The sequence below is a fragment of the Drosophila tropicalis genome, unplaced genomic scaffold (assembly GCF_018151085.1).
Source record: "Drosophila tropicalis isolate 14030-0801.00 unplaced genomic scaffold, ASM1815108v1 contig_795, whole genome shotgun sequence".
Classification (NCBI taxonomy): Eukaryota; Metazoa; Arthropoda; class Insecta; order Diptera; family Drosophilidae; genus Drosophila; species Drosophila tropicalis.
In genome coordinates this window covers 17,066-35,738 of record NW_027173283.1, presented here as the reverse complement: position 1 = coordinate 35,738, position 18,673 = coordinate 17,066, and the positions used below count along the sequence as shown (strand labels likewise).

The 18,673-nt window shown below is 35.3% G+C and overlaps 1 long non-coding RNA gene across 1 annotated transcript; it reads right to left on the bottom strand.

The window, feature by feature from the left end:
• Positions 1-14,487: 14,487 nt before the first annotated feature.
• On the bottom strand, positions 14,488-17,947 carry LOC137579809 (uncharacterized). Its single transcript, XR_011032894.1, has 3 exons — positions 17,788-17,947; positions 17,600-17,731; positions 14,488-14,765 (listed from the first exon to the last, which is right to left on the bottom strand). It is a non-coding gene; the product is annotated as an uncharacterized lncRNA (long non-coding RNA).
• Positions 17,948-18,673: the final 726 nt, after the last annotated feature.

The window sequence follows — 18,673 nt, the reverse complement described above, 5'->3', positions numbered from 1 at the left end:
GCTGCAGGCATTCCTTCATGACTGTTTTGGCTCTTTCTGTTACATTTAGCAGTTTCTCGATCTAAATGAATGGATCGTTCTCCATCTGTGAAATAGGAAGAATAATCAGTGTCTATAGCTGGCATTGTCCTCCTTAGCATGATCACAGCTGCTATCAATGCTAATTTCTCCTTGCAGGCATTGTATAGGGGATGTCCAAAATGCTTAACAGTCGCCTCTTTATTGAAACCCCGCTCTGGGTCATAGACGCCTAATCTCCCCAATATAGCACTGGGTAAAACAAGGTACTTCCTCATACGTGGCCGATCATTGTGTAAATCGTGCCAATCTTTTTATATTTTCCTCTGATAGTCCACCATGGAATGAGTGACATTCAAACTGCTCAGACGGAAATGAGAAAGTCAATGAAAACTCAAATTTTTTTGCCTGCTCCAAACTCACCAATAAAGCCAAACAGAGGCTTATTACTAGCAACGACCCAGCATTCATTTTGCTGGAAGTTTCCTCAGTTGGTTCACCTTTCACGTTCTACACTTCGGCAAATACTGAAATTGGGGCAAAATATCTGACAAATTTAGATTTTCAACCCTGTCCAATGCTTAGAGCATTGTCATGGACGTATCTCACATTAGGCATTGATTCAGTTTATTAATTTTCCTTTCATTCACTACGCCCCTGGGCTACGAGTGATAAGCCAAATTATGAGACTTCATCAAGCTCAATTTGAGCTACTGATAAGCTTCTCAATGTCTTTCAACATGCTTGGTTCAAGTTTAGGCCTCGATAACGCAAAAGAACTGCTCGCCTGCCCCTGGGCCCAGTACTCGTTTTGGATTCTAGATTTTACATTGAATGGTCGCAGTTATAATATTTTCCGCTCATTGTGATCAGAGCCAGAGCCAGAGCCCGAGCCAGCGCCCTGCTGCACAATTATTTTGTACTACTATTGATCAACACCTGCCAATGAGGCCAACAACAATCCCAATAACCATTGAGTTGATGTTGTTTGTTTAAGAATAAACATCGTGTTCATCTGAAATGGCTTCACCAAATCAGATTGAACAAAGAAATAAACAAAAATAGCTGATACAGATTCATGGCTCAAAAACCAAACCAAACATGCGTCCACACTCTGTGGAAAAGCACTTAAGATTTAACAACGGCGCAATATCAAGTCGCCAATGCTGTGCATGATATAAACAAGCATTAATATAAACATTAGAGTAAGCATTTTTAAGAACAATTGTCGCCTCTTAGAGTCTAAGAATTCTTTGATATAATTTCGGCGGCGGAGTGTTTTTGTGTGTGGCGTATTCGAAGCCCTAATATCGAAAGTTAAAAAAAAAAAACATCCTCGCCTATATATGCACTATAGGCGGTTACAAGTCGACTGGCAACAAGAAGCAGATTAACGAGGCAGTTGCAAGTCGGCAACAAGAAGCAGATGAACGACGCATTTGCAAGGCAACAGGATAGTTGCAAAGAAGAGGCTACTGAAGAACAAGGAAATCTGGTGCACTGACCGGCACCGGTACCGCCTGAGCCCATAGGCCCTGGACATCAGTTGAGAATGTTACCGTGAGGGGCGAACTACCGGTGTTGCCGAAGATTCAGGTACCCACATTTTCTGGAGAACCTAGAGAGTGGGACCTGTTTGTAGAATTATTTACGGAGTTAATTGAAAAAAAGAGAAGATTTAAGTCTTGCTCTTAAGTTCAATTATTTAAAATCCGCGTTAAAAGGCGAAGCTAAGAGCATGGCAGCTCATCTATTGTCAGGTTCAGCTGACAATTATAGTGCCGCTTGGGAACTGCTAACCAAGCGGTATAAAAATAATCGGAGGGTATTTTCCGAACAGTTAAATCGGATCGTTGATTTACCGATGATCGACAATGAGTCCGCAAAAAGTATAAAGGGAGTGATTGACATAGTTAATGAGTCAGTGCACTTAATTAAAATTAAAACAAATTTGTCCGATGAAGTGGACATAATATTTGCACAAATACTACCTAGGAAATTTGACAGAGATACTCTACAATTATATGAGAGTCAAATTAGAAAAACAAGGCAGATACAATTGTTATCTGATGTCATGGAATACTTGGAGCAAAGATATTGTTCGCTAAGTGCCATGAGCAAAGAAGAGAAAAAACCGTTACAGAAAACGTCGGGTTCGGTGTTCCAAGACAATTGTCGGATTTGCAAAGTTGCAGGGCATAAGGCGTATAAGTGCTATAAATTTAAAGGTTTGACACCCATGGAAAGGTATGAAATGGCCAAAGAAGTACAGATTTGCACAAGATGCTTGAACCATTCAAGCAATAAAGTGTGCACAAATGAAATGGTCTGTTCATTGTGTAGTAAGGGACACCATACCTTACTCCATTTTGAAGAAAAACAGGAGAGAGTTAATACTTGTGTAACGGCACAATCAACACTGTTGGCTACAGCTCTAATACAAGTAAAAAATGTAAATGAAGGATATAAGACTCTAAGAGCCCTTATTGATAGTGGTTCACAGAGTACCATTTTGTCTGAAAAGGCGGCTCAAATACTAAATTTACCTAAAATTAAACAATATACAGAAATAAGTGGCGTGTCGTCAATAAAATCCAAAAAAATCAAAATATAAGGTAAAAATAGATGTGAAGACGCGGAATCCACGGGATAAACTTCTTAAGGTTGAGGCAATTGTATTGCCAAAGTTAATGAAAGCTCTTCCATTAAAAAGGGTAAGCGTGGATATGTCAAAATGGCAATCCTATAATATAATAATGGGGGTAAACGTATACACCCAAATCATAAAAGAAGGAGTTACAAAGATTGATGGCCTACTAGGTCAAAATACTCAATTTGGTTGGATCGTCTCGGGATGCAACAAATCAAAAAGTAATAAATCTTTAGTCGCAACAACAATAGATGTCACAGGTTTAAAAAAGCGTTGGGAAAAGAAGAAGAATGGTAATAGTGAGGATAAATACAAGACATTTCAAAACAAACTCAACCACAAAACTCAAGATCCGCACTTGACTCCCCCGGCAGGACCTCACCTTATAGGTAACATAAAAGCTGAGGTAAAAGAAATAATTTTTGAAAGTAAAAAAGAAATAAGTTTATGTCCCCGGCAGGACCTCACTTTGGAGGTAAAGTAAAATGTGGGGAAGAAAAAGTATATATCCCAGAGCCAGTACAAAATGAAAATCTTCAGATGGCAAACGGTAAATTAAATAATGATCATTTAAAAAATAGTGTCATAATAAATTCTGGTAACAAATTGTCAGAGTCTATAGTACAAAAAAGGCAGATATTGCAAAATGTTTATAAAGGGGCAACATTTAAACAGAATAAACGCTCAAAGTTCAGCTATCAGCGAAATGTCAAAACGGTGGAGCAAAAGCCGAGAGGTAGAAGTAGTTGGTCTTCAAAGTCTCCACCGTATAAAAAGGCTAGAAGTCAGCACAGTAATACACATCAGGAGTGGGTAGATATCCCGAAACAAAAATTGTTAAGCATCGGGCGATATTAGTAAACAAATTCGGTAAATCATACAAAATAATAGGAAGTCAGTTTATAAGAAGGATAACATTGATTTGCTAGGGTTAACTTCTCTCATGTAGCTCGTCATGCTTCTTTAACAAGAGTTATCTTACTAATGACAATATTAAAATTAATTTGTATAAGACAACTAACTATTTAAATCAAAAACCAAAACGTCACATTTGGCGGCCCTTTGGCAGAATGTTTAAGAATAAACATCGCGTTCATCTGAAATGGCTTCACCAAATCAGATTGAACAACGAAATACACAAAACATACAAGAAAAATAAGTCATAAAGATTCCTATATCAATTATTGCTTAATTCCAAAAACAAAAATAGCTGATACAAATTCATATTTCAAGTATGGCTCAAAAACCAAACAAAACATGCATCCACACTCTGTGGAAAACACTTAAGATTGTAACAGCGGCGCGGTATCAAGTAACCGACGCTGAGCATAAAATATAAACATTAGAGTAAGCATTTTTAAGAACAATTGTCGCCTCTTAGAGTCTAAGAATTCTTTGATGTACACAAGACGTTTGTTAATAAAATCAGTTCATATTTTGAATTCAACGAAAGAAGATGGTGTTTTAGTTTGCGGTGCTGAAATCTACTTCATTGTTAATTGCTCAATAATCTAACAGATGTTTTTGAGAAGTGTAGGCAACTCAACCTAAAGTTATGTCCTGAAAAATGATTATTTTTTATGCATGAAGTCACCTTAAATGCACAGATAAAGGAATCTTGCCTGATGACACAAAGTATGATGTCATTCAAAATTATCCAGTCCCACATGATGCGGACAGCGCTAGGAGATTCATTGTATTTTGCAACTATAATGGAAGATTTATAAGATTTATACAAAACTTTGCTGCATATTCTCGTCACATAACAAGATTATGGTAGACATTTATGGTAGACATTTCACTGTCAAAACAGATCACAGAGCATTAACTTATTTGTTTTCAATGACAAATCCAAGTTCTAAGCTAACCAGAATACGACTTGAACTCGAGGAAAATAATTTTACGGTAGAATATCTAAAAAGAGAAGATAATGTCGTAGCCGACGCGCTATCGAGGATAACAATACAGGACTTACAAAATATACAAACCAGCAACAAAATTCTGAGAGTTAATACCAGAAATCAGAGTAAACAGTCAAATTCCCGCGCATGAAAAGAAAAAGAAAATAATATAAAAGGGTTGCAAAAGCAATCTCTTAATGCTTCTAAGCCCAATGTATATGACGTCATTGTGAAGTTCAAAAGTAGTGACCTTGCGAATAACTGATTCTTTAAGCACATTCAAACATGGCAAGAAAGTTATAGCAAGAATTAACATTTGCGATATGTATACCAATCGAATTCTCGATTTAGGTCAATTTTTCAAAGGCTCGAAAAAGAAGCCGGTATACTCAATATCAGTCAAGTCAAAGCGGCACCGAGCGAAAAGATTTTTGAAACTATTTCAATAGAATCTTTCAAAAATATGGGCAATAAAATTTTACAATTTTTAAGAGTAGCGCTACTCAAGCCGGTGACCCTATTATCAAATAATGATAAAGAAAAAGAAGCAATCTGTTGACCCTATACAAGGAGGTCACACTGGAATATTAAGAACTATGGCAAAATAAAAAGGCATTACTATTGGAGGAATTTGACACGAGATATATCTCAATATATAAAAAAATTTACCAAGTGTCAAAAAGCAAAAACAACAAAGCCACAAAAAGCCACAACTGGCTTTTGACAGGGTAATTGTGAATACGATCGGTCCACTCCCCAAAATCAGAACACGGAAATAAATACGCAGTAACTTTAATCTGCGACCTAACAAAATAGCTTGTAATAATACCAATAAAAGACAAAAAGTGCAAAAACAGTAGCAAAAGCTATATTTGAAGATTTCATTCTGCAGTACGGTCCAATGAAGACGTTCATTAGGGACATGGGAACAGAATATAGAAACTCAATAATTGAAGATTTATGCAAAAACTTGCAAATTAAAAAAATAACTTCAACTGCACTTCATCACCAGACTGTAGGCACTGTGGAGCGAAGCCACCGAACACTCAATGAATTTTTACGATCATACATTTCAGTTGACAAAACTAACTGGGATGTATGGATACGATACTTCGCATATTGTTTTTAATACAACACCGTCTATGGCACATGATTATAGTCCATATGAGTTGGTATTCGGTTGAAAAACTTCGAATTTATCCAAACATTTTAATAGTGTTGATAAGATTAATCCACTATATAGAAGATTATGCTAAGGAATCAAAACTTAGATAAGAACAGGCATATAAAAGAGGCAGAATAATGTTAAAAAAAAGGATAAATAGATATGACAGAAAAGTAAAAAATATCGAATTAGAAATAGGAGATAAGGTTTTATTAAGTAATGATACGGGTCATAAGTTAGAACTTAAGTATTTATGCCCATACATTATAGAAGAAATAAAGGATAGGGATAACATTTTAATTAAAGAGACAAAGAATAAGAAGCAATTAGTGCATAAAGATAGGTTAAAAATTTTAATCAATTAATACACATAAAACAAAAAAAAAAAAATAATAATAATAAAACAAAACGAATAAATTATCTACATTTAATGACACTATACATACATATATACAAAAATACTTTTACCACATATATCATTAAACAAACAATCTAACATTAAACAAAAAAAATTTTTTTTTATAATACATAAATAAATTTCCATATAATAAAAATTAGCAAATAACTCCATATAATTACGTTATTTTTTTTAAAGAGGGAGGATGTGGCATGTTCTAGAATAACATAGTAATAACATTACAAACATATTGTAGCAACTAGTTACAATATTTATGTGCGCAACATTCAAGTGTATTTGCCTCTTTAGTAACATGACCACCCATGAGTGCATGGTGCTGGACAATTGCTGTGTCGGCATATATAACACGCGCGGCCGCTCTGGCCGAATATGCAATATGATATAACCTCACTCTCCCCGCTGCGGCGGCATATACACATACATACTCTTATGTAAACATTTATACATTTATACATAAATATGTTTATATATAAGCATACCGTTCCTCTGCCTGCATTGCTAGCAAAGCAGCTACGCGGTCTTAGCTTTAATTAACAAATGTATCAGAATCAAGAATCATTGAATAAACTGAGCTTAAATGCAAAAGACATATTTGTGTCCCATATAAATATTCAAACTTAATACAATCTTGGATGATTATCCTACAATTGTTTGGGTTGTTTTTTAACATATTTTAAAATGCCAAAAATAAACATAATCGTAATGTAGAACTACAAATAACCAAGGACAATTCCTGTAGATTCAGTAAAGAAATGCTGAAATGGCAAACCGTTTTGACAAATTATAATGGAAAGCGCACACACACAGAAAAACACGCATACATATATAGATATGTATAGACATAGAAGTAGAATATTTTTATTGAATTTCAATGAATTTTTAGTGTAGCACTTAATGAAGTAGTGGTCCAGGTTATAAGTTGCCTACATACCAAGTTTCATCCTAGTAGCTTTTAAATTGAACCAGTAAAATGCAATATCGACTCAGATTCTCATTAATATATACATATGTACATATGTATATACTAATATTAAAAAGGTCTATGTTTTTCAGTTAGACAGAAATAACTGTACAATTTTTGAGATCCAAGAAGGCCTCCGATCTCGTTACAGAAGTAGCTGGTCTCGGAAACAAGAAACGCAGCAAGCCGGTGTTGTCATGCTATAACGGAAACAATATGGTGGGCTTAATACTGTTTTCTCTTAAAGCAGAGGATGTTGCGGTTCCGTTAGTCGATAACCAGGTGTCGGATTCTTCAGTCATTGATCTTTGCTCTGGGTCTAGCAGCGATTCCACATATGATTGCAAACGCGGTCTAAAGCGAAAGGGCAATACACGCGAAAATCCTATGCCTTCTAAGAAGTGAGCGCAAGGAATAGAAAATCAGAATTAGATATAACTGAATATTCTGTCTATTGAAAATAGGTTCAAAAATGATGTCGAATTTAGTGAGGAGAGTATTCCAAGCACGTCATCCGATGGAGCCATGATAGAGGCTTGCGGTATGGGGAGGCTGCGGGATTAAGTCCAGGACTAAACCAGTCGAATCCGAATCGGACCTGGAAATGGAGGGAAAATGGACTGCGGCTACCATGTTTATATTGCCAGAAAACAGGCCGTTTGTGCTGGTGGTCTCTTCAGATTGTGCGAAGAATTATTACCATCATCATGGCTCCCGTAACGCAGTTCAATGGACGACTGTTCGAGGCAGCCGCTGATGAAGATACATTGGAATGGGTGGCAAGAAATATTTGTTCTATGGGACAGTTTGAGGCCATAAGTCTTATTAATTTCTTACGATTAACCGCTGCTAGAGTTACATGGCCAAAAGTGGGAGTGTAGCCTGAAACTTATTTTTAAGCTCCTAGAAAGCCAGAACTGTAATATTTCGACAGAGAAATGGGCAGTAGTTATTCCAAAAAATTTGCCGCGCTCTTCCCCTGAAAACGACACAGATATTTGTTTCGGAGAGTGCCGATGCGGTCAAAGAACGCTCGAAGGAAAATATGAGGGCTCAATCGTTAGGTTGAACTTAAAATACATAATATAATGAGTGAGAAATATAGTGCTAAAACGCCGAATAAGATGAACAAATTTATGTAAAAATGATTTTCTTTAGATAAATTGAGATCTGAAAGAATAAAACAAACGTGTTCTAAGGGCTTAACGCGGTTCCACGAATTTGTCAAACGTTTAACATTTCGACAAATTGTGAATTTCAAGTTTATATTTTAAAATCTAAAATGGCGAAATTTACTACCTGATGCTAACTTTAATACCGTGAACGACGAAAGCGACAACGAAGAAGATGGTAATATTGAAGTTAACGATAATTATGTACAAGATGAAAGAGACAAAATCAACCCTTCAGTAGCCAAGATTTGCTTTAAATTTTCATAACGTTGAATATTCAATTAAATCGTTTAATGGTGAAGATACCCTTTCCATTGAAGTACAAATTAATGAATTCGATTATCTTGTAACCATAGTTTATTGGAATGATTTACAAATATTTATATTTGCAAAACTGTCATTAAAAGGATTACATATATATTTTGTTGCGATCGAGCGAGGTATTTCGAACTGGTTAAAACTAAAAAAGGCGCCTTTCAATGAATTGATGATGACAAAAAGAATGGCTGATCGGAAAAAAGCCATGTGTTCAATCAAACAACCATTCGTAATTGACGGACAAGAAATTAAAATCAGTATTTTTAGTAATTGATCCACAATTTATTGGTGAAGACTTGCGAAGAACGCGAAGAATTTTGTAAAAGTGTGAAAGTAAAAATAAATCATGAATAATTGTAAAAAACGTGACAGCATCGAGTTTGAAACGGAAATTTCGGTGTTGATAAGAATAATTTAAATACATTAAATGTCAACGAGATTGAATTAAATACTGAAGCTAAGAAGAGGTACGCGAACTGATTTAAAACTATAAATGCAAATGTAAATGCAAAGTCGACAAACGTGAAAATGCGAATCGTAGTCAATGATACTCACGTATCATGGAATCGGTTATAACGAACGTTGCTATGACTCGAGATGTCAACAAGTTGATGAATGGTTAAAGCAAAGTATATTCGAGCACTCCGAGTCAGAGTACAGAGGTCGGTAGTCCGTTAAAAACGAGATGGATCTTCAAGATTATGTATCGAATATAGAAGGATCAACAAGGTAATATTACAAGACCATTTTCCTTTACCCTTTTAATCGAAGACCAACTGGACACATGGACAGTGAGCAGTGGAATGATATTCAGCACAATTGACTTGAAAAATGTTGATTGTAACTTGTGTTCTATTTATCCGAAAACAGAACAGGTCCAATGAAGACGTTCATTACGGAAATGGGACAACAGAATATAGAAACTTAATAATTGAAGATTTATGCAAAAACTTGCAAATTAAAAAAATAAATTCAACTGCACATCATCACCAGACTGTAGGCACTGTAGAGCGAAGCCACCGAACACTCAATGAATTTTTACGATCATACATTTCAGTTGACAAAACTAACTGGGATGTATGGATACGATATTTCGCATATTGTTTTAATACAACACCCTCTATGGCACATGATTATAGTCCATATGAGTTGGTATTCGGTAAAACTTCGAATTTATCCAAACATTTTAATAGTGTTGATAAGATTAATCCACTATATAACATAGAAGATTATGCTAAGGAATCAAAATTTAGATTAGAACAGGCATATCAAAGAGCCAGAATAATGTTAGAACAGCATAAAGCAAAGGATAAATAGATATGACAGAAAAGTAAAAAATATCGAATTAGAAATAGGAGATAAGGTTTTATTAAGTAATGATACGGGTCATAAGTTAGAACGTAAGTATTTATGCCCATACATTATAGAAGAAATAAAGGATAGGGATAACATTTTAATTAAAGATACAAAGAATAAGAAGCAATTAGTGCATAAAGATAGGTTAAAATTTTTTCAATACAAAAAATAAAAATAAAAAAAAAAAAAAACAAATAATAATAAAACAAAAAGAATAAATTATCTACATTTAATGACACTATACATATGTATATGTAGGAAATGAAGTGTCAGGCAGGCATAATCATGGCAATCTGTTTGGTACGGAGGGAGCGAGACAGAACGACACGCAGCGGCCGTACCTATCTGGTCGACTCACTCATGAAAATAAAGCAGAACCAGCGTAAAGGCACCAACTCGTACTCTCGCCTCGATCACATCGCACACCCAAATTTTTCGCTAAAGGGCATTATAATAATTAATAAATATATGTATTCTTAACACCCAAGAAACATTGTTAATAAATAATAAAGTTTAAATAAGGAAATCACATCCTTAAATAATACTGAACTAAATAACCAGGAATATTCCAATTCTACATATATACAAAAATACTTTTACCACATATATCATTAAACAAACAATCTAACATTAAACAAAAAAAAAATTTTTTTAATAATACATCAATAAATTTCCATATAATAAAAATTAGCAAATAACTCCATATAATTACGTTATTTTTTTTAAAGAGGGAGGATGTGGCATGTTCTAGAATAACATAGTAATAACATTACAAACATATTGTAGCAACTAGTTACAATATTTATGTGCTCAACATTCAAGTGTATTTGCCTCTTTAGTAACATGACCACCCATGAGTGCATGGTGCTGGACAATAGCTGTGTCGGCATATATAACACGCGCGGCCGCTCTGGCCGAATATGCAATATGATATAACCTCACTCTCCCGCTGCGGCGGCATATACACATACATACTCTTATGTAAACATTTATACATTTATACATAAATATGTTTATACATAAGCATACCGTTCCTCTGCCTGCATTGCTAGCAAAGCAGCTACGCGGTCTTAGCTTTAATTAACAAATGTATCAGAATCAAGAATCATTGAATAAACTGAGCTCAAATGCAAAAGACATATTTGTGTCCCATATAAATATTCAAACTTAATACAATCTTGGATGATTAACCTACAATTGTTTGGGTTTTTTTTTAACATATTTTAAAATGCCAAAGATAAACATAATCGTAATGTAGAACTACAAGTAACCAAGAACAATTTCAATGAATTTTTTAGCATTAGCACTTAAAGAAGTGGTGGCCAGGTTATAAGTTGCCTACATACCAAGTTTTATCCTAATAGCTTTAAAATGGAACCAGTAAAATGCAATATCGACTTAGATTCTCATCAATATATACATATGTACATATGTATATAGTTATAAATCCGATTCTTTCATTGATTAAAAAAATTTGGATTGGTGAGACTCAAAAACGATAAAAAGCTCTTTATTGAAACAAAGCGTCTTAAGAACTAACTTATGATTATTCATACAGATATGATTAAAGTTCGGTTAAAAGCTTTTAATATTAGTATTGGGAGCTTTTTATCTGGTGACAAGGGATCTGGATTTTGATTGGCTTATTGATTTTTGCTAACTAAGCGTTCTCACGCTTGGAAGATTTTTGGGGACATTTGTTTATAGGATTTTTGTTTAGTCTCGCTTGCAGTAAACATCCGCTGTTTTCTAGACTAAAAGGGGGATTCAAGTTATGTGGGTGATTGGAGTGGGAAATTAAATGGGGGGAGTGGCGGATATATTACTATATACTTCAAAAGGTCTATGTTTTTCAGTTAGACAGAAATAACTGTACAATTTTTGAGATCCAAGAAGGCCTGGGATGTTTGGAAAATTCGACCCGTTCAGGGGGTAGAGCAAATGAATCATTCAACTTCGGAACTCATGGAGTCAACATCAAAAATAAAACAAAAAGTTTTTTTTTGAATAATCTAAAAAGTGAAAACTGAAAAGTAAAAAAAAGTGAAAAAATGTTGACTGTTAAGTTAATCATGGAATCCGGGAAGGTTGGTGATCGTAAGGATATAACTTTTCATAATCATGTCTAAGTGTTCCTTTTCAGCAATTGGCTATGCAGCTGCCGATCTCAGCTACGATATTTGACCTGAAGTCAGAACTTGAACGGCATCTAAAAGTGCAATCGGAAATGTTGAAGATATCCGCATCAGGTGTTACGTTAGCGGAATCCGATCTCGTTACAGAAGTAGCTGGTCTAGGCAACAAGAAACGCAGCAAGCCGGTGCTGTCATGCTATAACGGAGGGCTTAATACTGTTTTCTCTTAAAGCAGAGGATGTTGCGGTTCCGTTAGTCGATAACCAGGTGTCGGATTCTTCAGTCATTGATCTTTGCTCTGTTTCTAACAGCGATTCCACATATGATTGCAAACGCGGTCTAAAGCGAAAGGGCAATACACGCGAAAATCCTATGCCTTCTAAGAAGTAAGCGCAAGGAATAGAAAATCCGAATTAGATATAACTGAATATTCTGTCTATTGAAAATAGGTTCAAAAATGATGTCGAATTTAGTGAGGAGAGTATTCCAAGCACGTCATCCGATGGAGCCATGATAGAGGCTTGCGGTATGGGAGGCTGCGGGATTAAGTCCAGGACTAATCCAGTCGAATCCGAATACGGACTGCGGCCACCATACATGGATGTATTGCCAGAAAACAGGCCGTTTGTGCTGGTGGTCTCTTCAGATTGTGCGAAGAATTATTACCATCATTCAATGAAGTGGCTCCCGTAACGGAGTTCAATGGACGACTGTTCGAGGCAGCCGCTGATGAAGATACAATGGAATGGGTGGCAAGAAATATTTGTTCTATGGGACAGTTTGAGGCCATAAGTCTTATTAATTTCTTACGATTAACCGCTGCTAGAGTTACATGGCCAAAAGTGGAGTGTAGCCTGAAACTTATTTTTAAGCTCCTAGAAAGCCAGAACTGTAATATTTCGACAGAGAAATGGGCAGTAGTTATTCAAAAAATTTGCCGCGCTCTTCCCCTGAAAACGACACAGATATTTGTTTCGGAGAGTGCCGATGCGGTCAAAGAACGCTCGAAGGAAAATATGAGGGCTCAATCGTTAGGTTGAACTTAAAATACATAATATGAGTGAGAAATATAGTGCTAAAACGCCGAATAAGATGAACAAATTTATGTAAAAATGATTTTCTTTAGATAAATTGAGATCTGAAAGAATAAAACAAACGTGTTCTAAGGGCTTAACGCGGTTCCACGAATTTGTCAAACGTTTAACATTTCGACAAATTGTGAATTTCAAGTTTATATTTTAAAATCTAAAATGGCGAAATTTACTACCTGATGCTAACTTTAATACCGTGAACGACGAAAGCGACAACGAAGAAGATGGTAATATTGAAGTTAACGATAATTATGTACAAGATGAAAGAGACAAAATCAACCCTTCAGTAGCCAAGATTTGCTTTAAATTTTCATAACGTTGAATATTCAATTAAATCGTTTAATGGTGAAGATACCCTTTCCATTGAAGTACAAATTAATGAATTCGATTATCTTGTAACCATAGTTTATTGGAATGATTTACAAATATTTATATTTGCAAAACTGTCATTAAAAGGATTACATATATATTTTGTTGCGATCGAGCGAGGTATTTCGAACTGGTTAAAACTAAAAAAGGCGCCTTTCAATGAATTGATGATGACAAAATGATGGCTGATCGGAAAAAAGCCATGTGTTCAATCAAACAACCATTCGTAATTGACGGATAAGAAATTAAAATCAGTATTTTTAGTAATTGATCCACAATTTATTGGTGAAGACTTGCGAAGAACGCGAAGAATTTTGTAAAAGTGTGAAAGTAAAAATAAATCATGAATAATTGTAAAAAACGTGACAGCATCGAGTTTGAAACGGAAATTTCGGTGTTGATAAGAATAATTTAAATACATTAAATGTCAACGAGATTGAATTAAATACTGAAGCTAAGAAGAGGTACGCGAACTGATTTAAAACTATAAATGCAAATGTAAATGCAAAGTCGACAAACGTGAAAATGCGAATCGTAGTCAATGATACTCACGTATCATGGAATCGGTTATAACGAACGTTGCTATGACTCGAGATGTCAACAAGTTGATGAATGGTTAAAGCAAAGTATATTCGAGCACTCCATCATTCAATGAAGTGGCTCCCGTAACGGAGTTCAATGGACGACTGTTCGAGGCAGCCGCTGATGAAGATACAATGGAATGGGTGGCAAGAAATATTTGTTCTATGGGACAGTTTGAGGCCATAAGTCTTATTAATTTCTTACGATTAACCGCTGCTAGAGTTACATGGCCAAAAGTGGAGTGTAGCCTGAAACTTATTTTTAAGCTCCTAGAAAGCCAGAACTGTAAGATTTCGACAGAGAAATGGGCAGTAGTTATTAAAAAAATTTGCCGCGCTCTTCCCCTGAAAACGACACAGATATTTGCATCGGAGAGTGCCGATGCGGCCAAAGAACGCTCTTATCGTTTGAAATATAGCTTCTGGAGGAATCCGTAGTGGTTGCCCATTTCATTTTTTTCATCAGATTTAAAGATATCAAAGAGCTAAAAATAGGCCGAAACACAAGTCATTTAGATGCATATAATTTGAACTCAGTTTTCCATTTATTCAATCCAGATGCTCAGTTCGGGGTATATAACGGCCATCGAATGGATTGCTGGTCGCAGTAACATTTCTTTTCGACATAAACTGAAAGGATTATTAGGATTAGTAAACCATAACACTATTAGGAGAACTGAAAGTAAAGCAATTCTAGTAATAAAGAAAAGATAAGTTCACAAAGCACGGCACGCATACACATACGATTTGTATAGAGCTGCGCTTGTGTGTATGCACGTAGTAGCAGCGGTTGAGCAGAGCCGATCTGTATAGGTATCTAATCTTATATATATAATGAAGTAAGTCGACTCGCCGACTTGGGTTTCACCAGGTGAAACAAATATTTCAAATTTCGAAAACCAGATGTATGTCTATTAAATTGTTTTTACATGCCTCATACTATGTGCTATCTCGCTCACTCCACAAACACACGAGCACTCTAGCGCCGCCACTAGCCAACGGCCAATCCTGGCCTTATGCACCGCGTAGTAAAATACGTTCATACTCATATTTTGCATGTTTCTTGTCCGATTTGGTAGTTTGGTAGAAATAGTTAGTCTGGCGAATTTGAATGCGAAATCAAAAACTACAGAAGAAAATCGGTTTTTTACAAATTATGGAGGCGAAAGTCGACGTGGCAAAATATGAAAAGATGTATACTCTGCGCTTATACTAAGCCAGTGTACATACTAAATTTGGTGACTTTAGCTTTGTTAGTTTTTGACAAAATTAGTTTTGTTTGATTTGCGGGGGCGGAATTGGGCGTAGCAAAAATTTTTAAATAGCCAATATCTGCGCGTCTATTGAACTAGTCTACATACCAAATTTAAAGTCGGTAGCTGTCATAGTTTTTAAGAAAATCTGTTTTATGTAAATTCCGGGAGCGGAGGGGGCGTGGCAAAAAGTGTGAACAATTAGTTTCTGCGCGCTAACTAAACGAAAATATAAACCAAATTTGATGTCTCTAGCTGTTATACTTTTTTAAGAAAAATAGTTTTATGTTATTCTTTTATGTGATATATTTACATACTACATGAGTATACATACCAAATTCGGTGTCTCTAGCTCTTATAGCCTCCGAGATCTGCGTGTTCATACAGACGGACGGACAGACGGACAAACGGACAGACGGACGGCTAGATCGACTCGGCTGTTGATCCTGATCAAGATTATATATACTTTATAGAGTCGGAGAAGCTTTATTCTGCCTGTTACATACATTTTGGAGACTTTAATATACCATTTCACCCTATGAGTGTATGGTATAAAAAGTCCGATTTGTTCAACTGCTGAAGCAAATTTTATGGTTATTGATTTGTTGTATTTGTCTCTGCCCCGAATAGCAGAATACACCTTAAGAACAATAAATAATTGCCGGAAATCCGTTAAAACAGTTAATTTTTTTTTTCGCCTAAACAAAGTTTGATAATTTTGTTTTGTGCAGTGACATAATAAAACGAAGAAGGGCCTTGATTCGTGCTTCTCAAACAAGAGCACAGAGAAGCAGCCCTTGAAACGGTTAGGTTAGAAAGAAGAAATCTTCGAGCTTATCATACAGATGAACAGAGAAATAAACTTCGAAGAAGAAATGGTTCAAGTATTGATTGGAATTCAGCAGACTTTCTATATGATTGCACCAACGACTACAGCTTCCATCGATTGGTTTGTATTGGTGCTATGTCTTTGTCTGCCAGCATTTTGGCACATTGCTGTTGAAATGACTGGTTTGTGCTGCCTTAATGGTGAAGTAAAATTTCCATTATTGGTCCCACAACCAACACTAGAATGACGGAATTTTCTAGCAAACACTCAAAAATACAGTTAAACGTGAACGTGAATATGATCCGCATGAACTAATTCAATCAGTTTAATGGAATCTAGCACTGCTAAATCCAAAGCAGAGGGAAGTCTTTAATACACTGATTAATAAAAATTTTTTGATGGAAATTGTGGCTTTTTTTCGGATGCCCCTGGTGAAACTAAGAAGACATTCCTCATGTCATTGATTTTAACCACTGTACGTGCGAGATCCGAAATTGAGGTAGCAGTTGCTTCTTCTGAAATAGCGGCCTCATTGTTAGACGGATGCCTCAATCCAGCTCACTCAGCGTTAAAATAACCAATAAACCTTCAAACTACTGAACAACCGACATGCAGCATTTCAAAACACTCCGCAATGGTTAAAGTTTTAGTAGCATGAAAAATCATCACATTGGACGAGTGCAGAATGGCACACAAACGCGCATTGGAAGCACTATACCGAACATTGAAAGATGTTTTGGTGGTGATGATTTTATTATCTGGCGGTTTTCTACAAAACCTACCATTCCAAGATCTATATAAAATCTTGTGACGATATATAAAGAAACTCCAACTGTCTGTAAGCATGAATATTGCACTGTTAAACTATCTATCTGCTGATGATTTCTCTAAGCAATTGCTGAGTATTGGTAATAGCCGTGTTCCTGCTGACGAATAGAGCGGTTAAATATCATTTCCCCAAAATTTTTCAATTTCGACTCATCAAAAAACGAGCTTAATAACAAAGTATTCCCGGATATCATACCGTAAAGAAAAGCAATTGACTCGTCATTCGACATTGTGTTGTGTTGAAACCAAAAGCTGAATTCGAATGGGACAAAATATTGTGGGGGTGGGAAAGTCCACGCAATCGGCTTATAGCCACTCACTTCCACTCACTGCTTTTCACTCGCGGAACACTGCTTTGAGCCCTGATAAGGCAAACTAATGCAAACTAAGAATTTGAATTCAGAGGACTATTAATAAACATTAGAAAACCTGAATAATTTAGTTTTTTTACTTTTTACAATGGGTAATATAATTTCGTAAGGAACATAAAAACCTAGAATGGTGGTAGTTTGCTTCCGCATTGTTTAAGTTGCTCTATATGTATGTTCACTTACCAAGTACTTATCAAAAATTTCAATCTCAGATTCGAGAACTGTATACTTTTGGGAGTTTAATAGTCCTGTAGGATGAGATGGTCAGCCACATTAGAAGATTAAATTAATAAGTACCGCCCGTATCGGTAATCCCTTAAGGACCAAGTCAGTTAAATACCTAAATCGCTTAAAAATTATGTTACACTTACCGAACTTTAACAAAATATTTCACGTTTCGCTTTTTTACAAAAAAAAAACATTTTCAATTTTAAAAAACTTGTAAAGGACGAAAACTACAAGATAGAAAAAAAATATAATATTATCTAAAAGAAGTGTTTGACTGTGATGTTTTTTAGAAACGATTTTTAGTAGGTTGAGTTCGAGGGCCTTAATTTTTAAGTCATGGATTGCTTTGATCTTGAACAAAGGACTACTAAGATGAACGATTTTAAATCACATTTTTTAAATTTTGAAGTAAAGTAATCGATTAAAAAACGTGGTAATTGATTACATTAACCCTTACTTTATTGGCAAAATTACTGAAATGTGTTATTCACAGATTAATTCAGTTTCTTTTTTTATTAATGTGTGAAAATGATTATTTATTTTATGAATAATATTTTATCGTGCTTGAGTAAGTGTGCCCGTGTCCTCTCTATTATCGACTAAATTAATCGAAGGAAAATATGACGGCTCAATCGTTAGGTTGAACTTAAAATATATAACAATATAATGAGTGAGAAATAATATAGTGCTAAAACGCCGAATAAGATGAACAAATTTATGTAAAAATGATTTTCTTTAGATAAATTGAGATCTGAAAGAATAAAACAAACGTGTTCTAAGGGCTTAACGCGATTCCACGAATTTGTCAAACGTTTAACATTTCGACAAATTGTGAATTTCAAGTTTATATTTTGTAATCTGAAATGGGGAAATTTACTACCTGATGCTAACTTTAATACCGTGAATGACGAAAGCGACAACGAAGAAGATGGTAATATTGAAGTTAACGATAATTATGTACAAGATGAAAGAGACAAAATCAACCCTTCAGTAGCCAAGATTTGCTTTAAATTTTCATAACGTTGAATA